The sequence below is a fragment of the Piliocolobus tephrosceles genome, chromosome 18 (assembly GCF_002776525.5).
Source record: "Piliocolobus tephrosceles isolate RC106 chromosome 18, ASM277652v3, whole genome shotgun sequence".
Lineage (NCBI taxonomy): Eukaryota > Metazoa > Chordata > Mammalia > Primates > Cercopithecidae > Piliocolobus > Piliocolobus tephrosceles.
Genome location: NC_045451.1, coordinates 61,693,208 through 61,720,790, shown reverse-complemented (window position 1 = coordinate 61,720,790; position 27,583 = coordinate 61,693,208). Strand labels below are relative to the sequence as shown.

Below are 27,583 nucleotides of genomic sequence, written 5' to 3'. Positions count from 1 at the left end.
CAAGCAGGAGGAGAGACTGACCTGCCAGCTCTGTTCTAGGTTTGGGGTCTTACAGTGGCAAAAGTCCCAAGTCCCAAGTCTCAGTGTGGGGGTCCCACATTCTCTTATCTCCCGCCTCTGGCTGTGCCTGCTTCATCCTCTGTGAAAACTGGATCCCCCATTCCACTCCCACTGCCTCTCTGAGCACATGGCAGGAGATGCCACCCTCACAGCTCCCGAGTTTACTGTTGGCTGCACAAGTAAGTAGCAAAGACTAAGTAATGGTTTTCATTTGGAAAGAACAAAAATGGTCTCTATTGAAGCATAAAGGGAATTTATTGGAGGATGGTGAGAATCAACAGGAAGACTAGAGGAGCCCGCTCAGGCAGGAAGCAAGGAAGGCGAGACAAAGTCCAGGTTCTGCCACAAGGATGGTATGCTCACGACGCAGGCACCACCAGCACTGGAATCCTCTACCCCTGGACACTCATCTTCTGCCATTTGACTCAACTCCACCATGGCCACCATGAATAATCACTAACCGAGTCACTTTTGTATTACTCCTCAAAATTCAAACTTTCAGCCTGGAGCCTGGGATTAGCAGTACTTAGATCATAGACCTACGTGCTACCTATGAAGGATTAATTCTCAGAGAAGAGGAACTTGAGTTAAACAGGCACCCTCAAGAGGTGTCCACTACTGGCTGTGTTCTACTCGGCAGAGGGCATGTGAGAGAATGTAAGGTGCTCATCTGGCCTAGAAACTGCTGTCACCAGAGTGAGAAACCAAGCTGAGCCTATGATAGTCTGAAGCTGTGGGTAAAGCTACCTAGGAACAAGCAGAGTGGTACCAGAATCTAGAGCTGAAACCAGGGACTTTGGTAGATAAAACAGGCCTGGGTCAAGCTGCAGAACTAGAAAGAATTTAAGTTAGAAATAAAACAAGAGATGTCCCCAAAGTAGATTCCAATAGCAAAGACTATACTGCCAGAAACTAGTTCTGGAGCGGAGAAGGCATACTCAGCACAGGGTTAAATTCTAAGACTGTAAACCAGGTAGCGAAGAAGTTAAAAGCTAGAGAGAGCAACAAAAGGGAGCAAGAAGATGGAGGTAGAGTTGCTAAAGTTCATGTAAGATTGCCATATTTGACATTTATTAATTGCAAGACACATTTGATTGACATCTATCATTGCAGGATATGTCCTTCTATATCCATTTATTTATTTATTTATTATTAATTAATTTATTTAGAGACGGAGTTTTGCTCATTCACCCAGGCTGGAATGAAGTGGCCTGATCTCAGCTCACTGCAACCTCTGCCCCCGGGGTTCAAGCGATTCTCCTGCCTCAGCCTCCGGGGTAGTTGGGATTACAGACGCATGCCACCACGCCTGGCTAATTTTTGTATTTTTTTTTTTTAGTAGAGATGGGGTTTCATCATGTTGGCCAAGCTGGTCTCGAACTCTTGACCTCAGGTGATCCACCTACCTCAGCGTCCCAAAGTGCTAGGATTACAGGTGTGAGCCACTGCGCCTGGCCCTCTATATACATTTATTTAGGTCGCTTAGACAGTCCTTTCCCAGTTGAGGGGAAATAAAACTGTAATAAAGAAACCTTGGTCCTTGAGGCAATGAAGACATCAGGAGCATTGAGAACTTGATGAGTTGGTGCATTTCTCCACTGAGCTTGTCACAGTAGGCCTAACACTCAAGGAGAAATACCTTCCTTTTTCCTGATCTTCTAAATTTATCCTTAGAGGGGTTCTCATATTCTTCCTAACTGGACATAGGAGCAGTCTTGGCCAGGTGGAGGCGGCAAAGCTAAGGTGGTGCAGATAATGTCAGGCAGTGAACAGATTTGAGGAGGGTGGTGAGGGGACGGTTGTTAGAAAAGAGGCAATACATGCACCTTGTGTAGGGCTGCAGGCATTTTTACTGTTACCAGGAAGAGAAAATCATCATCATAGCCTCAGTGGCGGAAGCAGCAGCAGCAGCATATCACTGATAGCACGTAGGAGAGGTTTATCCTAAACAAAAACATTTCCTGGTAGATTCACAGGTTCCAAGGTGGTACTGAGTGGGCCCTAGTTCAACTTTCAACCTTTCAAACTTCCAGCCAAATAATTTTAAGCATTAATCAACTTAAATGAAAACATCTTACTTTTATAGGGACCTAACATATCTCATAAAGTTTGTTTGTTTAAAGCTTTCCCCTAGCTTTTTCCTCCAGCAGACTTTTCCAGGGGTTTCCAGACTTAAGTTCCTTATCACTCCCTAACACAAATGTACATACCACACCTCTATGCTGTGCAGGAGGCAAAAGTAGGGGCAAGCTTATTTGTCCATTTCAGGATGAACAGATTAAAAGCAATTTTTGTTACACCAAACTCAGTGAGACTTTCCATACTTTCTCTTCCTCATTAAAATTTTTTAAAAAAAAATATTCCTGGACGCAAGTGAGCCACTAAATGTTAAGACTGAAAACTTTCCAGGTTATTTACAGACTGAAGTTTGACATTGATGAATATACTAAAAAAAAAAAAATCAGGGAATGTGGTAATTAAATAATAAAAGCAAGGGCAAAGAGAGGCAAACTCAGTAAGTCAACGTAATCTATAACTTGTGACATTCTGACACTCTCCCAACTTTAAAACTCCATAGAGAACATCTTAAAGCCACCTTACCCCTTAAACTGGGGCAAACTACTATTTAATTTCATTTATTATTTTTAAAAATATATTTTACTAGATAGGAGGTCTCCCATGTTGCCCAGGCTGGTCTCCAACTCCTGTGCTCAAGTGATCCTGCTGTCTTGGACTCCCAGAATACTGGGATTACACGTGTGAGCCACCGTGCCCGGCCTATTTCAGAGCTGATTTTTAGACTGAGTGTTTAGGAAGACAAAGACATCTCTATTTAGTGAAGAAACTCAACAGCTCAAGGAATTTTCTACTTTAATAAAAGCTGAATATAGACCTACATAAAATTTTACAACCCTGAGACAGTCAAAGACAAATGAAGTTTCAGTAACTAAAGAAAATACAGCACCGTTCCACATTATGTGTATCTTTAATGCCTACGCCTACCTTTCGTTCATTTAGTGAGCTGAAGAAAAAAATGTTCAAACCCTTATGTGCATTTCCTTAAGTTCCTAGAACACCGTAATACTGACACGTATGATTGCACTATTTCGTATCTGTCGATGATTCTGAATTTCACTAAAAACCGCAAAGGAAACCAATAGTCACACAATTATTCCTACAACCCCACCAAAGAGGAAATAAAGAAAGGAAGTTACTCTGAAAGTCTGACAAGGCTGAAGTGACTGCAGCAGAACGGCCTCAAGGGTAAGTCTATGAGGACCTTGATCAACCCTCATCTTTACGCCCCCACCCCATCCTTCCGGGTCCTCCCCCTTCTTCAGCTACTGGCTACAAGGCTCATAGGAAAGGTGCGCGGATTCAGACCGACACGATTCCAGCCGTGGCTCCTCCACTTTCGGGGTCGCTGTTTCCACAGCTTTCGAGCAGGGTAACCATACTTGTTGCACTTCCCTCACTGGGCTGCCGCCAGCATCATATAGAAATACTCTGTCCCAACATAAGCCAAAGCCACCATTACTGAGATAGTCTCCAAACAGAACTCAGCTTCGGTTCCCCTCCCGGCAAGGCTGGTTCGACCTACAGTCAACAGGAAGCTCCTGGGGGCAGGGACAGGATCCCTGCCTCGGAAGGAGGCCAGACGTGAACGTTGTTTGGACGGCATCAGGATGGTGATGAGGGTGTGAGTAACGCCCCCGCTCACGCGGTTGGGCTGAGATTTTACTACGAACGACAAAAGGGTGCGGAAGCATAGTGCTGAGAAGCAGCCAGCCAGCCAAAAAAACTCAACCCCGTCCTCCCCTACAAAAACAAGCCCCAAAGCCCTGGGCACTACGGAGAACCGGGCCAAGGAAAAGAGAAAGGCAGAGGGGCGGTATCGGGGCGCCCCATTCAATCCCCGCAGCAGCCGAGCGTCGGTGGGTTCGCAGCTGGGAAGGGGCGCCAGGGGCCTGCTCTCCGGGAGGGGAAGCACCTCCTCCTCACGCCCCCTCAGCCTGCGCCGCCCCCGGGAATCCGCCCCGGACCCCGCCGCCATGTTGGGTCGGGAGAAGTGACACGGACCGGTCGCCTACCCAGACCACAGCAAAGCGGCCCGGAGCCCGGGAAGGGGACCTGACGGGGGCGTAGGCACCGGAAGGCTGGGGGCCCTGGAGCCGGGCCGGCGTGGCCCGAGTTCCGGTGAGCGGACAGCGGCGCGCGCAGGTAGCCGCAGCCCCCGCCCCGCGCCCGCGCCCGCCCCCGCTAGAAGTGAGGGGGCGGGGCCGGGGGAAGGAGGTGGAGAGTGAGGCCGAGGGGTGGGGAGGCAGGGAGCTCCCTCCTCCTGAAGCAACGCGTCCCGGGCCGGCTCTGCCGTCGTTGCTGCCGCCGGGCGCCCCGGGACGAGGAGGTGGAGGAGGGAGAGGGCCCGCGGGCCTCGCCTCCGCCCTCCGCCCCCTCCCGCCACCTCGAGCTGCGGCAGCAGCGACTCATGAGAGCGCGGCCGGAGGACAGGTAAGGACCGGGTGGGGCCCCGCGGGCGGAGGGGTCCACCCCGACACGGACAGGGCTAGGCCCCAGCGCCCGGAGCCGCCAGCACCGCCGCGGTTCCCCGCCCCCGCGGGCCAGAGTCGGGAAGTTGGGAAGAAACTTCTCCCCTCCCCCGGCCCGCCCGGCGGGCTCGTCTCGTTCCCCGCGCTACCTGCTCGCCCCTGACTCTGTCTCTGCCCCGTTCAGTCCTGCCGGGTCCCGCCCAAGTCCGACCTGAGGTCCCAGAGGCGTGGGGACACTCTCCACCCCTTGTCTTTGGGGTCGTGTGGACAGCCCGGCGGCGTGGAGGCGAGGTTTATTTTTGCCCACACGGCCGAAGTGGGGGCGAGGGAAGCGGTCCCTTTTCGGTCCTAAAGGCTGGGGGTCTGTCTGTGTGTCGGCCGACGCCGGTAGCAGCTGTGCGGGGAGAGGAGCGGGTGTGTGGGGCGGGTGAGTGAGCCTCTCTGGCTTTACTTGGTTTGATTGAAAACCGCAACATGTTTAAAGTTTTCCTTTGTTTTGGATTGGGGGTTGGGAAATTTACCATTCAGCGTCCACTTTTTCATGCCACTCCGCCTCCCGTTGCGTTCGGTTCCCTGTCCACATGTGTTAAAGAAAATTTTGTCTTAAAGTGTGTTTTTCTTCTTGATAATTGCTTACAGCTTTCACTTTATTGGGCATGGAGCAGAGTTGTTTTAAGAAGCTCTTTGAAAATCAAGTCTGGTGTAGGAACTTTAATTTTTGTTTTTTAGCGAGTAGGACTTAACAGTTCGGATTTGGTTGAATTATTTTCTGCATAATTAATTGATATAGGCGTGGAATAACATACGGTCTAATTTATACATTATTAAAGGAAATAATGAAAGTCTGGTGGAAGCACAATTTTATGTCCATACCATTTATTATGTATATACGTTCCACGGATGTGTGTTTTCACATAGTTGATTTCACGTATATATATGATTATAGTATCTTCATGTATTATGATTGTAAGATTAGTGCCAAAGATGTCTTGATAATTTTAAATGTGTTTAAACCATCCTGTTAAATTTCTAAAGTTAAATAACTGACTAAGGAAAATATTACTAAATGTATACACATGAGTGTGCATTTAAGGAAAAGTGCATGGTAAATCTAATACCTTAACTGTCACAGTGCTTGGCACACGGTGGACAGGAAGCATTTTGGTCAGGTAATAAAGGAGTATCTTGTATTAACCAAGGATCTTGTATGCATCACTTACGATTTTCATATATTGTGCAGTAAGGAAGTTTTACTTTAGCAAATAATATATACGATTTTGTTGTTTTTGTTTGCTGATAAATGTGAGACCCGTGCCACAATTGACATGTAAGAAAAGGAAGTTAAATTGTATTTTAATTTTTGGACATTAGCTAAAAGTCGGTGGAGATTTTAAATGCTGGTTGACATTTCAGAGGGTCCTACATTTGAAATAGACAATTGCCTTTGATCTGAAAACAAAACAGTTTATATCCATGTTTCCAGGATAAAAGATAAAAGGGCTCTTAAAATACATACTCTGTTGTAACCACCGTAATGTTATAATAGCTTTGATTTCGCAGTTAGGTTTTGCTGACTTCATAAACCGCAAAATTGATTCCTTTCTGTTCATCTGAAAGTGAAATTACAGCTTTGACCCGTCTTCCTGGGTTAGGTGGAATTTGTCTTACGGTCGAAGTATATAATATTAATACATGGGCTGTTTTTGTGTGTGTGTTTTAGTGCAGGAAATTCACAAGCTGAAAAATTGTTTATGCAAGTAGAATTCCTTCATGGTATGTATTGATAAAAGAATAAATGTGCTAAAAGACTAGAAGTAAACCTGTATAAGTGAAATATTACCAACCGATGGTGTAAGACTTATTCAGAGTTGAAATTTGCATCATGTTAGACAGTAAATAATTTATTACTATGGGTAGTTTTTCTTTACAACATCAGTGTAGGCATCATTTATTAATTCTATTAAAATTATAGTAAGAAAGAAGACTAATGCCAAAAAAATGTAAGTGATGCTAAACTCTGGTGTCGCCCAAACTTGGGTAATTAAAAAAGAAAAAACCTGCAAGGAAATTTCTGTGAACGTAAAAATAGGAGCATAGAATACCTGTGGTTCTATGAAAGGAAATATATGGAAAGAGGGGAGGAGATTGTGATAGGGACCCGGCTTCTGAAGTGGTAACAAAGTTCTTTTAACCTGGTAGGAGTTACCAAGGGTATTGGTTTTAGTGTAATACATTAAGCCCTACGTTTGTGTGCAGAATCTGTTTCTATGTTCTATTTTACATGAATTCTTTTTTAAGGAATCCAGTGTGTAATGTACTGTATGAGGTGCTTGGTTTAAGAACATAATTTGGTGACTGACTTTAGAACACTACCTAGGCTATCCTTTGCAAATAGGAATAGATTTGTTAAATCATAATTGTCATATACCAGCTAGTATGTATAACAACTTTGAACACGTCAGGCTGGGCATGGTGGCTCACACCTGTAATCCCAGCACTTTGGGAGGCGGAGGCAAGGGGATCTCTTGACACCAGAGTTTGAGACCAGCCTGGCCAACATGGTGAAACCCCATCTCTACTAAAAAGTACAGAAATTATCTGGGTGTGGTGGTGCACCCCTGTAATCCCAGCTACCTGGGAGGCTAAGGCACAAGAATCGCTTGAAACCCTGAGACAGCGATTGCAGTGAGCTGAGATAGTGCTACTGCATTGCAGCCTGGGCAACAGAGTGAGACTGTCTCAAAAAAAAAAAAAAAAAAAAAAAAAAGTCGAATACTCCTAAATGTACAATAATTAGAGAATTGTTGGGAAAAATTTTCTGAATAAAGTTCTACTTGGTTTTCTTTAGTAAGTTAATTGTTTAAATATTTTGAGAGAAGACACAGGTTTTACAAAATTAAAATCCGCTTCGGCTTGTGTATTGTAAATAACCAATAGAAGGTAATCAAAATGTTTATTGAACGAATGGATACTGTTCTGTCATCAAATACTCTGTTTTTCTGAAAATTACATAACATGACAAAACTCAGTTATGACATCAAGATCGTAAGTTTTGACTTTTATCTATTTTCAGTTTTCTAGAACAGTAATTCTTTAGATCAGTAATTTCAGCCTTAGTTTTTGTATTCTTAAGAATACCATGAAATCTCAGCATAAAATAAGTTTTTGTTTAAAGTTTATGAAGATTTGCAGCACCTGAAGGATGAATATGTTTTGGTTCTAAATTACAACATGGTGTTGGAGTTTCAGAAATGCAGAGAATCATTGGGTTGTGCTATTTTATTTGCTTTATGTAATGGCTTGCTATTTTAGTTGTTCATATTGTGGCTTTGCATTGTTGTAGAGTTGAAGAAGAGATCACATCTGTGCCAGATTCTTATATCACAGGAACTTTTGGTCATGTTATAAAGGTGAAGTTTGTGGTGCAGGCTTTGTTGTGTGAATATTTACAGGAAGTTTTAGTAAGATCTTCCATTGTTTAGAACCCTGCATGGCTTAGGTCACTTTCAGTTCACATTTAAACAAGTTTATAATATAAATATAAGTCCTATAGCGAGGTACAACTACTTTTCTTTAAAGGAAATAATCTGTTTCTATTAAAGTGTGTTGTCTTATTGGTAGTTCGTGTATGGCTATGGCAGGGTGTGTATTATCTCTTTTCTTCCTCTCAGCTGCTCCAGTGCCACAATTAGGCTGAGTATTGCTCAGCTGCAGCTGCTGGGTGATTACTAACCATCCAGCTCCTGTCTAAACTCAGAGGCAGATTTAGCAAAAGGAGCTATAGTAACAGTAGAGGGTGAAAGAGAAGAGCCAGTGCTGCCGCCAATATCATTTTCACATGTCTGTATGCCAAGGAATCGTTGGCGACGGCAGCACTACTGTTGTCTTGGAACTAGCAGACTTGATGGCAATATATCCTGGTCTGGATTTGGGTTTACCTTTAAGATCTGAAAGCCCACTCCAGGAAAGACAGAGGATCCTGTAATTTTAGAGTATAGAATAATGTACTGTTGAGGTACTAATGGACTGAGTTACAAGCCTCTGTGCCTCAACTCCTCCCCCCTGCAAATCTAGGGTAGCGATGCCCTTCAGTTTCTCTTGTTCAAATGTACAGTAAGCTGTGAGACTGCAGGTTCCTTGTAGCGTTGTACTTCATTTTACTTTAAGCTGTGATTCTTAGAATTGCTCCTTTTAACTGTTTAGGGGAGGGGAGTAGAATTGCTGGCATGTAGGTTCTTTGGACTCTACTTTCTCCTAGGAAGTGGAAGGCCTTCAAGAGGAATGACTTCTAGAATTAGCTATACATTGCATATCCCCTGTGGCTGCCTGAATTTTGCTAGTAGGAGCTCTGCGTTCTTTTCCTTTTGTTCTTTCTTTATCCCTGGTGTTTGAGAAGATGGACATCAACAGTTGCAAATACATTATCAGCTATATATGGCAATCCCCAGACTGGAAGATGCCATAGGCAAATTTTGCTGCTTCTAAAATGTTGCTCAGCTTATAAATATGCCAAGCAAATAGCAGCAGTCACATCTTTTCTGTTTTTTTGTTTTGCTTTGTTTTTGAGACAGGATCTTGCTCTGTTGCCCAGAGTGGAGTGCAGTGGCGCAGTCACAGCTCACTGCAGTCTTGACCTCCGGGGTCCAAGGGATCCTCCCACTTTAGCCTCCTGAGTAGCAGGGACCACAGGGGTGAACCACCATGCCTGGCTTTTTTTTTTTTGGATGGAGTCTGACTCTGTTGCCCAGGCTGGAGTGCAATGGCGTGATCTTGGCTCACTGCAACCTCTGCCTCCCAGGTTGAAGTGATTCTCGTGCCTCATCCTCCCAAGTAGCTGGGATTACAGGCATGCACCACCACGCCTGGCTAATTTTTATATTTTTAGTAGAGACGGGGTTTCACTGTGTTGGCCAAACTGGAGCATACCTGACTGATTTTTGAACTTTTTGGAGAGATGGGGTCTCACCATGTTGTCCAGCCTGGTCTCAAACTCCTAGGCTCCAGCAGTCCACCTGCCTGGGCCTCCCAAAATGCTGGAATTATAGGCCACCACACCCAGCTACAGCAGCGTCTTGTCCTTGCTTTTACCACTACTATCTACTAAAAATCTGGAGACAATTCCTTTGACTTGTCTTTGGTAATTTGGGGTTTGGCTAATTTGGGATGGAGATTAGAGAGGATTGAGAACAGTAGTGCTGAAACTTGTATAACCAGAGGAAGGATGAGGTACAGGAAGACCACACATTTGAACATTAAGTACACATCATTATGGCATATACTTAGCAAGACATTGGTGTTATGACCTCTTTGTGCTCCCACAAAACACTTATGTCAAAACACACCTCTCCTTGCATTGTAATTATTTCTTTCCATGCTTGTCTGTTATTCTTGACCTAGTATTCACTGTGTCAAGGAGCCGTTTTATAGCGTCTTTGAGAACAGCCCTTACCACAATAAATACTAAATAAATTCTGAATTGTATGTAAGGATGTGGTTCTAGGCAGATTTATATGAATTTACAACTACAGACAAATGTTTTGAATACAGCTCTACTGAAATGTTATAAAACTAGCTTAATGCTTTTTCATAGCTCAAAGTTAATTCTTTAGATTTTCGCTCTCAAGGTTTTATTCTAGAAGGTGATTTTACAAAATAAGCAATCCTTCAAACATTAATTTAAAGATCATTTTGATATTTCTAATATGAACTGAAAATTTGTTGTAGTTGAAGTTTAGTCTCTAGTAAGATTTATTTTAAATAAATACGTTGTACTATTTTAGCGAATAGAAGTCCAAGTTATGCTAAAGACAAATCCTAGATTTTTAAAAAAATGCGTTTGGTATCTCATCACAGTAGTGACAGTCAGTATCGCAATTATGACTTGTTCATATATACCTAGGACAAAAAGAAAATAGTCCTGATTGTCTTGCGGTAATATGTGTGAAGGAATGCATAATTCATAGGTTTACTTTTGCTGGGTTATTGGGGGTGAGGATGGAACAGGAAGTGCTGGGAGGAAAAGGACTGACCACTGAAACTTCAAGATCGTCTGGTTTTCAGCCTCTGTTCCCAACAAAATGTGGATTCTAGGTTTTCTTCAACTGACTTAAGAGGATTTTCGCCTCTCTAATTTTTTAATGTAACTTTTCAGTTTCTTAGCGTTGAGTAGAAATTGGGGTGAGATGGAGAAAGTTGGTGGTGGTGGTTTCCTGGCAAATGTGTTGACTTCTAACTTCTATTCTGATGTGATTAATATTTTACAGATAAGGATACTTTAAAAATAGTAGCAGTCAGACATTTGGAAGGAGCAGAGAAGGCAATATGGTGTTTTAAGGAAAGGACTGGAAGGTAGAGCACTCTCTAGATTTTAGTTTCATTTCTGATGGTGAAGAGCTGTTTAGCTTTGGTCAGTTCAGTAAACTCCCTAGGCCTTAGTTTAGCAATTTGAAACAAAAGTTGGGCCTGATGGTTTCTAATAGTTTCTCAGCTTTATATAAATGTGTGTTCTGCCACAGTTGAAGTTGTTACAGTATAGTCATGCTCTGCCTAAGGAAGTTTCAGTCCATGAAGGTGATCCTCTAAGATTATAGTAGAGCTGCCCTGTACAGGTGTACCATTTTTCTTTATACTGTGTAATTACTGATCTGTTCTACATTTAGGTTTTTTTGTTGTTGTTGTTGAGACGGAGTCTCGCTCTGTCACCCAGGCTGGAGTGCAGTGGCCCTATCTCAGCTCACTGCAAGCTCTGCCTCCCGGGTTCACGCCATTCTCCTGCCTCAGCCTCCGAAGTAGCTGGGACTACAGGCGCCCGCCACCTCGCCCGGCTAGTTTTTTGCATTTTTTTAGTAGAGACGGGGTTTCACTGTGTTAGCCAGGATGGTCTCCATCTCCTGACGTCGTGATCCGCCCGTCTCGGCCTCCCAAAGTGCTGGGATTACAGGCTTGAGCCACCGCGCCCGGCCTTTTTTTTGTTCTTGTTTTTGAGGTGGAGTCTCGCTCTGTCGCCCGGATTGGAGTGCAGTGGCTGGATCTCAGCTCACTGCAAGCTCCACCTCCTGGGTTTACGCCATTCTCCTGCCTCAGCCTCCCGAGTGGCTGGGACTACAGGCGCCCGCCACTTCGCCTGGCTAGTTTTTGTATTTTTAGTAGAGACGGGGTTTCACCGTGTTAGCCAGGATGGTCTCGATCTCCTGACCTCGTGATCCGCCCGTCTGGGCCTCCCAAAGTGCTGGGATTACAGGCTTGAGCCACCGCGCCCGGCCTCTACATTTAGTTATGTTTAAATACACAAATACTGTGTTACAGTTGCCTGCAGTATTCTTTACAGTTGCCTGCTATACAGGTTTGTAGCCTGAGAGAAATAGGCCGTACTATATGGCCCAAGGTTGTAGTCAGCTATACCACGTAGGTTTGTGTAAGTACATTCTAGGATATTCACATAATGTCAGAACTGCCTAATGAGGCATTTCTCAGAATATATGTTAAGTGATGCATGACCGTATTGATAAAATTTTGAGGAAATGTTTGAGTCTCAATTTTGGAATCAAATTAGCTATAAGGAAAGATTATAAAAAACTTACCCATGGACTTGGCATGGAAGTTTCTCAAGCAAATTGCAGTTATGCTAATTAAGCAAACGTTTATTAAACCTGTGGTGTGACAAATATTATGCTAGGTTTTTGTTTTTTGGTTTTTTTTTTTGAGTTGGAGTCTCGCTCTGTCTCCCAGGCTGGAGTGCAGTGGCTCAGTCTCGGCTCATTACAACCTCAGCCTCCTGGGTTCAAGTGATTCTTCTGCCTCAGCCTCCCAAGTACCTCGGATTACAGGTATGTGCCACCACGCCCGGCTAATTTTTGTGTTTTTAGTAGAGAATGGGGTTTCTTCATGTTGGTCAGGCTGGTCTCCAACTTCCTGTCTCAGGTGATCCACCTGCCTTGGCCTCCCAAAGTACCAGGCTTACAGGTATGAGCCACCTCAGCCGGCCCTCTTTTTTTTTTTTTTTTTTTTTTTGAGATGCAGTCTCGGCTTACTACAACTGCAACCTCTGCCTCCCGGGTTCAAGCAGTTCTCCCTGCCTCATCCTCCTGAGTAGCTGGGATTACAGGTGTGTGCCACCACACCCAGCTAATTTTCTTATTTTTAATAGAGATGGGGTTTCACCATGTTGGCCTGGTTGATCTTGAACTACTGACCTCAGGTGATCTGCCTGCCTTGGCCTCCCGAAGTGTTGGGATTACAGACGTGAGACACTGCGCCGAACCCAGATTTTTTCATAATAAAATTAGAAAAAAGACTTAATTATTCTGTTGAAGTGGATAGTTATGATGTCAATTAACAAGTAATTGTGGCTGTTTGAATAAAAACTTTGCAACATTATATCAGAAAAATAGCCACTATTATCAAAATTTACACTTAATTTTTTTAATTGACAAAGGTATGAACAACTTGTTCTGGATATTTGTTTTTGTACACATACAGTTAATATTTAGAGCAAGACAAGTATGGCATTGGAAAATGTTTAACTTTTTAAGTTTTGTGAAATAGATTTTCTAAAACAAAGAAACTAAAATTATAGTGTTCCGAAAGTTTGTAAGTTGATGTTTTGAAAATTAGAATCTGTAGGCCGGGCACAGTGGCTCACGCCTGTAATCCCAGCACTTTGGGAGGCTGAGGTGGGCGGATCACAAGGTCAGGAGATTGAGACCGTCCTGGCTAACATGGTGAAACCCCATCTCTACTAAAAAATACAAAAAATTAACCGGGCCTAGTGGCGGGCACCTGTAGGCCCAGCTACTTGGGAGGTTGAGGCAGGAGAATGACATGAATCTGGGAGGCGGAGCTTGCAGTGAGCCGAGATTGCACCACTGCACTCCAGCCTGGGCGCGAGAGGGAAACTCTGTCTCAAAAAAAAAAATTAGAGTCTGTTTTTCCAGGAAGTCTTTTCTGTAACATAAGCCTTTTGGCCTGATTTCTAGGCAGCCCGTTGGAGTCTTATAAAAGCCTCACAAATAGGTAAAATGTTTTGGTGGTAAAATATTTTCTGACTGATTCTCAGTTTTTGCCTTGTTTTTGTTGACTGCTGAGCTCTTTGATCAAATAGAATATTTGGCCTACACATGCTCTGATTATGAGGTGGGTGAACCCTGTAGCCTTGCCAGTCACCCTCCTTTCCCACCTTACCGGCTCCTCACTATTTAAAAATCACTGTTTTGAGTTCCCTGTTAGGATACTCAGATTCTCCGTATAAGGCATTGCTGTTAAGCTTAATTTAAATACAGAAACTTCCCTAGGTTTCCCCACCTGCTTGATAGGCTCTGTGAAACCTGCCTCATACTCTAACCCTATAGGACAGTATGAGTTATAGAAAAGCTTCAAAAGATCGGGAGTAATAAACAAAAATAGTAGAAAAGGGTTTGGGAAAATGAGGAGTGTTATAATACGGAGTTTGTAACTTTATCTTCTCTGTCTTTTTTCATTTCCCACCCATTCACTCCTCTTTGGCATTGGGTAGGGAAAGAAGAAAGCCTGTCCTGTAATAGGTACTATGCCACACTTTTATATGCATTGTCACATTTGACTTGAATCTTTGAAATGTGTTTCCAAAATACACAGAAAAATTAGGAATGAGATGGGTATTTATTTTTTATTTTTGAGACAGAGTCTCACTCTGTCACCCAGGCTGGAATGCAGTGGCAAAACCTTGGTTCACTGCAACTTCTGCCTCCTAGGCTCAAGTGTTCCTCCCACCTTAGTCTCTGAGTAGCTGCTGGAACCACAGTTGTGAGCCACCATGCCCTGCTAATATTTTGTTTTTAATTTTTAAAATTTAAAATGTCTCACCATGTTGCTCAGACTCGTCTTAAACCCCCTAGGCTCAAGGGATCCCCCTGCCTCCGCCTTCCAGGGTGCTGGGATTACAGGTATGAGCCACCATGCCCGGCCTGGTTTTTATTGTTATTTTTTTTAGGATAGAGACAGGGTTTCACCATGTTGCCCAGGCTGTCTTGAACTCCTAGGCTCAAGCAGTCCCCTTGCCTCAACCTCCCGAAGTGCTAGGATTACAGGTGTGAGCCACTGTGCTGGATCCCTTGAGGTAGGGATTTATTACAGATGAAGAAACCGAGGATCAGAAAGTATATATAATTTGCTAAGGTCACATAACTAGCAGAACTGGGATTTAAATCTAGGACTGTCTACAAGCCTGTTGTGTATGCCATAACTTTTTTAGGAATGAGGAGCAATGATGGAAAGGGAGATTTCTTGTCTTTTTTCTTCATTAAATAGTGCATTTGAATTGTTGGCAAAGAATGTTCAATTAATACTTTTTTTGTTTTTTGAGATGGAGTTTCACTCTTGTTGCTCAGGCTGGAGTGCAATGGCACGATCTCTGCTCACTGCAACCTCCACCTCCCAGGTTCAAGCGATTCTTCTGCCTCAGCCTCCTGAGTAGCTGGGACTACAGGCATGCACCACCATGCCCAGCTTATTGTTTGTACTTTTAGTAGAGGTGGGGTTTCTCCATGTTGGTCAGGCTGGTCTCGAACTCCCAACCTCAGGTGATCCGCCTCGGCCTCCCAAAGTGCTGGGATTACAGGCATGAGCCACCGCGCCCAGCAATACTTTTTAATTATTTTATTTTCTTTCTTTTTTTTATTTTTATTTATTTATTTATTTTTTTTTGAAACGGAGCCTCGCTCTGTCACCCAGGCTGGAGTACAGTGGCCGGATCTCAGCTCACTGCAAGCTCCGCCTCCCGGGTTTATGCCATTCTCCTGCCTCAGCCTCCCGAGTAGCTGGGACTACAGGCGCCCGCCACCTCGCCCGGCTAGTTTTTTTTTTTTGTATTTTTTAGTAGAGATGGGGTTTCACCATGTTAGCCAGCGTGGTCTCCATCTCCTGACCTTGTGATCCCGCCCATCTCGTCCTCCCAAAGTGCTGGGATTACAGGCTTGAGCCACCACGCCCGGCCACTTTTTTTTATTTTTTATTTTGTTTTTCTTTCTTTCTGTTTGCCCAGGCTGGAGTACGGTGGTGTGATCATAGCTCATTACAGCCTCGAACTCCTCGGCTCAAGTAATCTTCCTGAGCAGCTGAGACTACAGGCTTGAGCTACTACACCCAGCCTATGCTTTTCTTTTTAATGGAAGTAACTTTGTGGTGCATGTTTTATAATAGACATCAGTTGTTAATTAAGGTCAGATATTAAATATATTCATTAACTGAAAAACATTTGTTATTACACTAACAACTGTAGCAAATGCTATCTTTTTATAAGTTGGGGTTAGTAATGGAAAATGATGTACTAAGTCCAAAACATTCTTCATCTTTTTATAAAATAAGGTGTTTGTTGAGCCAGATTCGCAGAGCATGTTTTCCCAATAAAGTTTCTTAAACTTAAGTCATCAAAAGAATAAAGAAACATGCAAAAGATGAGTTATTACACTAAACTGTAGCAAATGTTGCCCTTTTATAGGTCTGGGTTTGTGAAGTCTATATATTCTCTCTCTGTATATACACATACACACTCTCTATACATGTATACACATATATATGGAGAGTGTACTCAAATCTGTCTTCTGCCTCAGAAGCTGGATCAAATTGTTACTGTACAATATTGCCTTTATTTCTACTAATTATGTCATTCATTTCTAGGTGAGTTAGCAGAGATAGATGGAAGGTCTTTATTGCCTGATGATTCAGTCAACATTTCAGATGTGTTGTGGAAAGACAGCCGTTCTCTAATTTGCCCTGTCAGTATAATAGCAGTTTCCTACATCTTGGTACAGACTTATCAGCCATTCAAGGCTATACTTCTAGAGGAAGCAAGGTTTCTTCCATACTGGCTTGTTCCTCATTCTTATAGTCTTCTATACTAGTTGGTTCCTATAAATCATTTTTTTGAGACAGAGTGTCACTCTTTCTCCCAGGCTGGAGTCCAGTGGCACAATCACCGCTCACTGCAGCCTCTTCTTCCTGGGCTCAAGCAATGCAGTCACCTCAGTGTCCCCAGTAGCTGCGACCACAAGTGTGCACCACTATGCCTGGCTAATTTTATTTAATTTTTATTCTGTTATTTTTATATTTTTTTGAGACAGAATCTCGCTCTGTCGCCAGGAATGCTGTGGCATGATCTCAGCTCACTGCAACCTCCAACTCCCCGGTTCAAGCCATTCTCCTGCCTCAGCCTCCTGAGTAGCTGGGATTACAGGCAGACGCCACCATGCCTGGCTAATTTTTGTAATTTTAGTCGAGACGGAGTTTCACCATGTTGGCCAGGATGGTCTCGATCTCCTGACCTCGCCGTCCGCCCACTTCAGCCTCCCAAAGTGCTGGGATTACAATCGTGAGCCACCACGCCCGGCCTTTGTTTTTATTTTTCCAGAGACGGGGCATTCCTGTGTTGCCCAGGCTGGTCTCAAACTCCTGAGTTTGATCCTCCCCGACCTTGGCCTTCCAGAGTGCTGAGATTATAGGCATGAGCCACCACCTCCAGCCTTGTAACTATTATTGTTATATGAACATCACTGTCTGGAAGAAGAGTCTCATCTAAAGCTACCAGTAGAAATTTTATTTGCCACTCTCTTGCCACTGTGTCAAGTTCTTACGTTAACAATAATTTCCTTCACCATCTTAGTAGCCTTTTCTTCTTTGACTTCCTTTTATTTCTCCAATTGTATCTAAGAATGTACCCTTTGTCCTCCCTAATAAGCTGAAACATTGTTTTCTAGCGGGAATACTAGCTTAATTTTTGTAGCATTATTATCCAGCAAAGAATATCTATAGTACAACTCCTTCACATGTTAACTCTAACAGTTTATTATTGCCCATGTTTATTAAGTCTTTACATAAAGGTTGGCAGATAGGCTTGGAACTGCCGACTCCAAATGCCTGGAATGGCTGCCACTGGAATGTAAGCTCTGTGAGGGTAGGGATCTTAGTTTTGGTTACTAAAGTTCCAAGCACATAGAACAATGACACATAGACATTTATTAAATATTTTTGATTGTAGGAACATGCAACAGTCAGCTGGCATTGAGAAAGAAGTAACAAGTAGTACTTCGCTAAAAGCTCATGCAGTAACCACAAATGTTTTTGACTCAAGACTCTTTGAAGTGGTAGACTTGTGCTAAACTAGTATCATTAATGCTCAGGATGAATTTCAAATAAGCATTCTACTTGAGTCTGATGGAGAAACTAAGGTTTGATTCAGTTTAATAGCTTGTAAATGTTAAAGGGCACTATTTAACCTAAGCATATTCACCCACTTACAATATAGGAGTTCTGTTTCTTTATATCATATTCTGTAAATATATATCCAACAACCATACTTCTTTTTTTGTTTTTTGTTTTTGCTTGTTTGTTTTGAGACAGAGTCTCGTTCTGTAGCCCAGGCTGGAGTGCAGTAGCATGATCTCTGCTCATTGCAACCTCTGCCTCCTGGGTTCAAGTGATCCTCCCACCTCAGCCTCCCAAGTAGCTGGGATTATAGGTGTATGCCACCATGCCCAGCTAATTTTTATATTTGTATTTGTATTTTTTATTTTTAAATTAAATATTTTTTTTTGAAATGGGGTCTTGCTCTGTTGCCCAGGCTGGAGTGCAGTGGCACGATCTCAGCTCATTGTTACCTCCACCTCCCAGGTTCAAGCGATTCTCCTGCCTCAGCCTCCTGAGTCCCTCAGATTACAGGTGTGCACCACCTTGCCTGGCTACTTTTTGTATTTTTAGTAGAGATGGGTTTCATCATGTTGGTCAGGCTGGTCTCAAACTCCTGACCTCAAGTGATCCATCCACCTCGGCCTCCCAGAGTGCTGGGATTACAGGCATGAGCCACCATGCCCAGCCTCGCAACTGTACTTCCTAAAAACTCTGGCACACATCAGTTCCTCTTACTTTACATTGATATAAGCAAGTCATATGGATTTATCTGAGTGTAAGGAGAGCTGGAAAAAGTAGTTCCTAGCAGGTCAGCCACCTCCCAGTGAGGACTGCATACCGTAGAAGGGGAGAATGAATTTTGGGAGAACAGACAGTTATCTCTGTCACAGAAGGGGATGAAAAGTACAATAGTTACACAAGTTAGACATCTGTATGGAAAATACTATGGTTGTACAAATGTGGTTAGAATATTTGAAAGGTATGGGCATCGATGATATCTTAATTCAGATTACAGTATTAGTATAAAGCAAACTGGTTAGTCCAACAGCGTCTGGAAATGTGTTTCTTAAAGCAGAGCATCTGACTAATTTAATTTTATATTTGAGGTGGTAAGCTATTAAGATATTTGCTATTTTGAACTTAATTAGGATCAATAGAAAAAAAAAGCTAGTGATATGTAAATTCTAGAAAGAACCTTTGCAGATAGGAGCCGTGCCATCTTGAGTTTATATTAAAAGTAGCAGGAGGCCAGGCGCGGTGGCTCAAGCCTGTAATCCCAGCACTTTGGGAGGCCGAGACGGGCGGATCACGAGGTCAGGAGTTCGAGACCATCCTGGCTAACATGGTGAAACCCCGTCTCTACTAAAAAATACAAAAACTAGCCAGGCAAGGTGGCTGGCGCCTGTAGTCCCAGCTACTCTGGAGGCTGAGGCAGGAGAATGGCATAAACCTGGGAGGCGGAGCTTGCAGTGAGCTGAGATCCGGCCACTGCACTCCAGCCTGGGCGACAGAGCGAGACTCCGTCTCAAAAAAAAAAAAAAAAAAAAAAAAGTAGCAGGAAAGAGAGTTCTGGATTTTAAGATGTGTGCACTAGACTTTAGGAAACATTTGAAAACCAGTAAGAGTGAGGCTTAAAATTCTAACAGTGTATCCCCTGAAGGAGTGAAAAGTCTTAAAATGCCCCAGACTTCTTATATGAAAGGTTAGGAAACACACTGGTAGAGGGAGGGGGTCAGAGTAGAACAAGTATTATATGTCCATTTACATAGCACTTCTAGTGATTGAGAAAAGATACTAAGTAGCCATATCAAAGAATTCCATGGGGGCGGTAGCAGGTAGAAATTAGGGTGGAGAGGCCGGGCGCAGTGGCTCGAGCCTGTAATCCCAGCACTTTGGGAGGCCGAGGCGGGCGGATCACGAGGTCAGGAGATCGAGGCCATCCTGGCTAACATGGTGAAACTCCATCTCTACTAAAAAAAAATACAAAAAAAAACTAGTGGGGCAAGGTGGCGGGCACCTGTAGAGCCAGCTACTCGGGAGGCTGAGGCAGGAGAATGGCGTGAACCCGGGAGGCGGAGCTTGCAGTGAGTCGAGATCCGGCCACTGCACTCCAGCCTGGGCCACAGAGCGAGACTCTATCTCAAAAAAAAAAAAAAAAGAAAGAAATTAGGGTGGAGCTAACGTGGCTCCCCTGCGCATTTTCTCACCATCTCCCCTTTTCCCCCACCCCACCCCATCATCACTCCAGCTGGGTCTTAGTTTTTGTTTTATTTTGTTTTTGTTGCATAAACTAAGTTAGAAGGAGAAACTCATGACAAAGGCCAAGTAGAAGAGAGGGTTGTGAACCTCTTAGGATGTTGTCAGATGATGAATAGGATTTTTACAATGACTGATGTTTCAGAAAAGGGAAAACAATATTGATGATTCTTAGAGATAAATTTATAGCAGGAGTAAGAAGTCATGAATCTATAGTTCAGGAAACTTGAAATAATAGGTGACACAGAACACATAGTGTATCTCCTTTTTATCTTCTCGTGTCTGTAACAAGAAGTTACTCTTTAAATTAGAAAAACTAGAACAAAAAGAAAATAGACAGTACACTTACCTGGCAGGGTAGATACCATGATCAGGAAGGTGGTTCCCAGAGTGAGGCTCATCCATTGCACTCTGGTTGTGCTGACCCCTGTGATTTCCTCAAATGCAGAATTTGTAGTAGTGAGGGACTGTGTTCGTGCTTTTCCTCTGTCATTTTTTTGTCATAAGAGATCATAGTGTGAAGTTTATAATATTAAAAACAAATAAATAATAAGAAAATAGTAAGATGCATGTAGCTTTACATAATTTCATGTCTCTAGGTCTAGAAGAATTCCAAGGTTCTGAAAGATATTTCTGATACTTCCAGGGCCCTACCAGTAAGAGAGAAATCATGGAGACAGGTAGATATCTTAGAAAAATGATTAGATGTTGCCTTAAAAGGTGAATGTTAATAAATGCAGACTCTGAAAGTTGCCTTTGATTCCTGACAAAGTTTTTAAAAAGTTTGTTAAACAGATGTTTGGTATCATTTTGAAGCAATTTGAAGATTATAAAGAAGTAATTTTTAACAGTTGTTGAGAAGTGCTTTATTGAACTGCCTTGCCTCTGGAGTTGAGTAAATGCTGCATATAGGCCATTGTCAGTGGTACTTTCTTGTGTTGGTGAGTGGTCAGACCTCATAAGCTTAGTTCCCTTCTAACAGTAAGGTTCAGTGATTGCTTTTCTACCTGTGTTTTGTTTTTGTTTTTCCTCTTTCCATAATAAAGTGTTCTAATGGCATGATAGGTGTTGCTTTTTCTTTTGGTGATAAACAGAGCCACAGATGTTAGCAGGTTTAAAGCTCTTTCTATATTTTCTCAGTTTTTTTTAGGGGGATTGATAGAACATCGTTTTATTTTTGTTAGTTATATATATGAATAAAGATATCTTAAAATTATTTTAATTTGCTTTTTCGATTGAAAGCTACTATGCATCTCTCCTTGTGGTGAACTGCTTGCTCATAACCTTTGCCAGTTTTACTATTGGCTTATTTGTCTTTTTCTTATAAATTTTTAGGGACTCTTCAATATATTATAGATATTCTTTGTCTTTATGTTGCAAAGACTTTTCCATGTCTGTGCATAATGTTCCTTCTATAACTTTTGGATTTTGTGTTTCAAGAATATTTTCTCCACTTGAAGATGATGTTAAAAATTCTACCTACAGGTTTTTGTTTTGTTTTGTTTTGTCTTGCAAGTCATTTAGCTCTTTACTCTGGATTTTATGTGTGTTGTGAGGTAATTTTTTCTTTCCTCAGATGATACACCTCACTACTGCTAGTTATTAAATCTGTCTTCACACTGGTTCAAAATGCCACCTTTTAGCATTTACAAATTCTTTTTACTCTTGGGCCTGTTTCTGGGCTCTTTTTGAGGGATTTAATTGTTTGTTTATTTTTTGAGACAGAGTCTTGCTGTCACCAAGCTGGAGTGCAGTGGTGCCTTCTCAGCTCACTGCAACCTCCACCTCCTGGTTCAAGTGCTTCTCCTGCCTCAGCCTCCTGAGTAGCTGAGACTACAGATGCCTGCCACCACACCCGGCTAGTTTTTGTATTTTTAGTAGAGACAGGTTTCACTTTGTTGGCCAGGCTGGTCTTGAGCTCCTGACCTTGTGATCTGCCCACCTCGGTCTCCCAAAGTGCTGGGATTACCAGGGTGAGCCTCTGCACCCGGCCTAATTGTTTATTTCTATGCCAATACCACATATCTTGATGCTGCTGATTATAACCATGATAACAGCAACTAATGTGTATTGATAATTGACTGTGTGACAGTGCCTGTGATAAATACTTTAACATATTTACTAACGCCTTTCTCATGGAGCCGTCAAGAGTTAAGTATTCTTGATATCTTTAGTTTTACAGATAAATAAACTTCAAGAGGTTAAATTTACTCAAATTACAAGCTAGGACTGTAACCTAACTTTGTAACTCCAGAGCCTAGACTCTTTTTTTTTTTTTTGAGATGGAGTCGCACTCTGTCGCCCAGGCTAGAGTGCAGTGGTGTGATCTTGGCTCTGCAGGCTCCACCTCCCTGGTTCACACCATTCTCCTGCCTCAGCCTCCCCCGAGTAGCTGGGACTACAGGCACCCACCACCATGCCCGGCTAAGTTTTTGTATTTTTAGTAGAGACGGAGTTTCACCGTGTTAGCCAGGATGGTCTCCATCTCCTGACCTCGTGATCCGCCCGCCTCAGCTTCCCAAAGTGCTGGGATTCAGGCGTGAGCCACGGCGCCTGGCCCAGAGCCTATACTCTTAACCATGAGGTTGTGATTCCTAGAAGGAAAATTTCCTGTTTTCCTTTTCAAAACTTTCTCAGCTATTCATATGCATTTACTTTTTCATATGAACTTCCTTGTGATTTTGATTTAATGTTATGTAGATTTTTATAGGAAGGATGGGCATCTTTATAATATATCGTCTAAAAATAAGTGATGTGTTTATTTTTTGAGATTGTCTTTTATATCCCAGTTTTATTTTCTTACATAGACTCTGAACTTTTGTTGTACTTACTCATCGGTCTTATTTGTGTGTGTGTGTGTGTGTTTGTGTGTGTGTGTGTGTGTTTTAATTTTAAGTTCTGGGATACATGTGTTTAATGTGCAGGTTTGTTACATGGGTATACATGTGCCATGGTGGTTTGCTACACCTGTCAACCCGTCATCTAGTTTTTAAGCCCCGCATGCATTAGGTATTTGTCCTAATGCTCCCCCTCCTCTTTCCCCCCCCCCCCAACGGGCCCCAGTGTGTGATATTCCCCTCCCTGTGTCCATGTGTTCTCGTTGTTCAACTCCCACTGATGAGTGAGAACATACGGTGTTTAGTTTTCTGTTCCTGTGTTAGTTTGCTGAGGATGATGATTTCCAACTTCATCCATGTCTCTGCAGAAGACATGAACTCCTTTTTTTATGGCTACATAGTATTCCATGGTGTATAGGTGCCACATTTTCTTTATCCAGTCTATCATTGATGGGGATTTGGATTGGTTCCAAGTCTTTGCTGTTGAAAATAGTGCTGCACGTTTATTTAGAAATAATTTCAAAGTTACGGAAAAGTTGCAAGAGTAGCACAAAGAACTCCTGGATGCCCTCCACCCAGATTTACCAGTTGTTAACATTTTGCCACCTTTCCTTTATGGTTCCCTCCTTGGGTATGTGTGTCCCTGCCACCACCATTTGAAAGTTAATTGCAAACATCATGTCTCAGTACCCTTAAATATTTTGATATGTATTTCCTAAAACAAGGACATTTTCTTATACAATTGCAGTACAGTTACTGAATTCAACAAGTTCAATATCAGTATAATACAGTTACCTAATTTCCAGTTGCGAATTCAGTTATGTTCCCCAAAAGGGTGCTTACCCTCAGTACCTGTGAATGTGGCCTTATTTGGAAATAGCATCCTTTGGGAGGCCAAGGCAGGCAGATCACGAGGTCAGTAGATTGAGACCATCCTGGCTAATACGGTGAAACCTCGTCTATACTAAAAATACAAAAATTAGTCAGGCGTGGTGGCACGCGCCTATAGTTCCAGCAACTTGGGAGGCTGAGGCAGGGGAATCGCTTGAACCCGGGGGGCAAGGTTGCAGTGAGCCAAGATTGTGGCCACTCCACTCCAGCCTGGGTGACAGAGCGAAACTCCGTCTCAAAAAACAAAACAAAAACCAAAAACCCACATGTGAAGACAGACACCTGGAGAGAATGCCTTGTGACAGCAGAGGCAGAAATTGGTGGGATGCACCTGTAATCCGGGAGCATGAAGGATTGCCAGCTACCATCAGAAACTAGGAGGAGGCAAGGAAGAATGGTATCCAGAGTTTCAGGGGGAGCTTAGCCCTGCTGACACTCTAATTTTGGACATCCTGCCTCCAGAACTATGAGATAATTTGTTGTTTTAAGCCATTTTTTCTACAGCAGCCCTAGGAGGGAACAGTAAAGGAAATGTGGCAAGGAAAGTAATACAATAGTTCATATATTTTTCCATTTGTCCTGATAATATTCTTTATAACAAAAATCCAAAATCCAATCTAGAAATACATGTTGCATTTAGTTGTCATGTTTCTTTAGTCTCCTTTAATCTGAACAATTCTTCAGTCTTTATCTTTCATGACACTGGTTTTTTTTAAAGTTAGACTACTGGTTTCATATAGTGTACATCAATGAGCTTTTGTTTGATATTTCCTCATGATTTGATTTAGATTATGAATTTGAGGCAGGAGTACCACATAAAGGCTATTATGTTCTTCAGAGTACAAGACATCAGGAGACACTCTGTGTTAGTCTATCCTACTATTGGCAATATTAACTTTGATTACTTAGTTAAGTGGTATCTGTCACGTTTCTTCATAAAATGAGCTTTTTTCTCTTTTTAATAAACTATACATAAGGAAATAGTTTTTGCTTCCATTGATGATTCCTTGGCTGAATTAATTGTTGCAGTAAGAGTTGTAAAATAATACTTTTCTAGCTCTCTTATTCCAAGTTTAGTAGTTGGGATTCTGTAAGAGAGAACCTTCCTGTTCTTACTTATTTATTAGAGTGACTTATGGATTATCTTAGTCAACTAGTTGTAATCTGTTAGTGTCACCAATTTTTTTTTTTTTTTTTGGATGTTCAAATTCTATATTTGGTCAGCAAGAGCCTCTTCAAATGAGTTCCCGTGTACTTTTGATAGGTCCCTATCATTTATTGAGTACTACTTTATAACTATTTTGGGTATATTACAAAACTACTTATTTCTCAATATATTTTTTTAGCTGCCCTATGGAAATCTGTGTCTAATAGCTTTTCAGTTAATTGTCTTACTTTTTTTTGTATAAGGGATCATGTAGATCAGACACAGTAGCTCACACCTATAATCCCAGTGCTTTGGGAGACTGAGGCGGGAGGATCACTTGAGTCCGGGAGTTTGAGACCAGTCTGAGCAATTTAGTGAGACCCCATCTCTGCAGAAAATCAAAAAATTAGGTGGGTGTGGCAGCAGATGCCTGTAGCCCTAGCTACTCAGGAGGCTGAGATGGGAGGATTGCTTAAGACTAGGAGTTCGAGGCTGTAGTGAGCTATGATAGGCTACTGCACTTTAGCCTGGATGACAGAGTGAAACCTCATTTCAAGTAATAATTATAATGGCCGAGCATGGTGGCTTACGCCTGTAATCCCAGTACTTTGGGAGGCCAAGGCGGGTGGATAATGAGGTCTGGAGTTTGAGATCATCCTGGCCAACATGGTGAAACCCCATCTCCACTAAAAATATAAAAAACGAACCGGTCTTGGTGGTGGGCGCCTGTAGTCCCAGCTACTCGGGGGACTGAGGCAGGAGTATCACTTGAACCCAGGAGGCGGAGGTTGAGCCCAGATTGCACCACTGCATCCAGCCTGGTGACATAGTGAGACTCTGTCTCAAAGAAAAAAAAAAATTAATAATTATAATGAGCATTAAGACACTTTCTGGTGTTTGCCATTAAGCTGGGATGGCAGAGTTGACTTGAACTTTGGCTATAGATATATAATATTATGGAAGGATTCCTCTATTTTTAGTTCATAAGAGTTATTTAAAAGTAGGGGTGGGTGTTGATTTAAGCTTTTTTTTTCCCTTGGCTTTTATTGAAATAAATAGCTTTTTTTCTTTTTCTTTCTTTTTTAAATTTTTTTTTTTTTAAATAGAGACAAGGTCTGGCTATATTGCCCAGGCTGATCTTGAACTCCTGGCCTCAAGCAATTCTCCCTTCTCAGCCTTCCAAAGTGCTGGGATTACAGATTTGAGCCACTGCACCTGCTGGCAGCGGCTGCTCCTGCTCCTCCTCCTCCTCCACTTCTTCCTCCTCTTCCTCCTCCTCTTCATCCTCCTCCCCCTCCTCCTCCCCCACCCTTTTATTTATGTATGTGTATAAAGAGGTGGGGTCTCACTGTGTTCCTGAGGCTGGAAAATAGTGCTATTCACAGGCGTGATTATGGCACTCTACAGCCTTGAATTCCTGGCCTCCTGCCTCAGCCTCCAGAGTAGCTGGGGCTACAGATGTGTGCAGCTGCACTTGACTCCTTATTTTTCATTTCATTTTTTTTAACCCAAACCCAAAATGGTCAATATGGCTTCTTTGTTTGTTTGTTTGTTTTTCGAGATGAAGTCTCGCTCTGTCATACAGTCTGGGGTACAGTGGCACAATCTCAGCTCACTGCACCCTCTGCCTCCCAGGTTGAAACAATTCTCCCGCCTCAGCCTCTGGAGTAGCTGGGATTACAGGCACGCACCACCACACTTGGCTAAACTACCTTGTTTTTTAATATGGTGAATTAATATTATTAATAGACCCTAAAGAGTGTCTATTATGTAAGAATAGTGTATTCTTACATCCTGAGAATACACTATTTTTTTTAGTAGAAAAACATATAACAGTGGTTACGAACACTCTCCAGTATAATAGATGAGCACTTGAAATGTGGCTAGTCCAAATTGAGATGTACTGTAAGTGTAAAATACACACCCGATTTCAAGTAGCTGGGCTCACAGGCGCGTGCCAACACCCCCAGCTAATTTTTGTATTTTTAGTAGACTCGGGGTTTCGCCATGTTGGCCAGGCATTCTCAAACTCCAGACCTCAAGTGATCCACCTGCCTCAGCCTCCCAAAGTGCTGGGATTACAGGCGTGAACCACCACGCCTGGCGCAATACACACCAGATTTTAATATGGAAAAGAATGTAGAATAATTCAACTATTAAATATTAATTGCATGTTGATAACATTTTTGATATAATAAGTTAAATAAGATACTAAAATTAATCTCTTTTTGTTTTACCTTTTTAAATGTGGCTAGTGGAAAATTTAAAATTGCATATGTGGCTTGTATTTGTGGTTCACATTGTATTTCTATTGGATAGTACTGTTCTGGAGCTAAATTGCCTGAGAGCATCTTTGACCTTAGACTAGTTACCTTATCTGTGTGCCTTAGTTTCCTCATGTTTAAGGGGTGAATAAAAATAGTCCTTAACTGAAAGGGTGGTTGTAAGGATTAAATGGGTTAGTACATGCAAGCGTACTTAGGATAGTATTTAGCACATAGCAGCCACCTAATATTATCTGTTACTGTTCTTAATAAGAATGCAAGCTGCACGATGCCTCGGACCTTGTTTTGTTCACTGTTGCATCTCTACTTTCTAGATTTACTTTTTTTTTTTTCCTTCAAGTTTCACTCTTGTTGGCCAGGCTGGAGTGCAATGGCGCAATCTTGGGTCACTGCAACCTCTGC

The 27,583-nt window shown here is 42.5% G+C and overlaps 1 protein-coding gene and 1 pseudogene across 1 annotated transcript in view; both read left to right on the top strand.

Annotated features, from left to right (window-relative positions):
* Positions 1-4,313: 4,313 nt before the first annotated feature.
* YES1 (YES proto-oncogene 1, Src family tyrosine kinase) overlaps positions 4,314-27,583 on the top strand; it is a 91,345-nt gene continuing 68,075 nt past the window's right edge. The window contains exon 1 of the mRNA XM_023228501.2: positions 4,314-4,569. The gene's annotated coding sequence lies outside the window, so the exon portion shown is untranslated. The remainder of the gene's footprint in view (positions 4,570-27,583) is intronic.
* Positions 20,363-20,509, top strand: LOC111553620 (annotated as a pseudogene).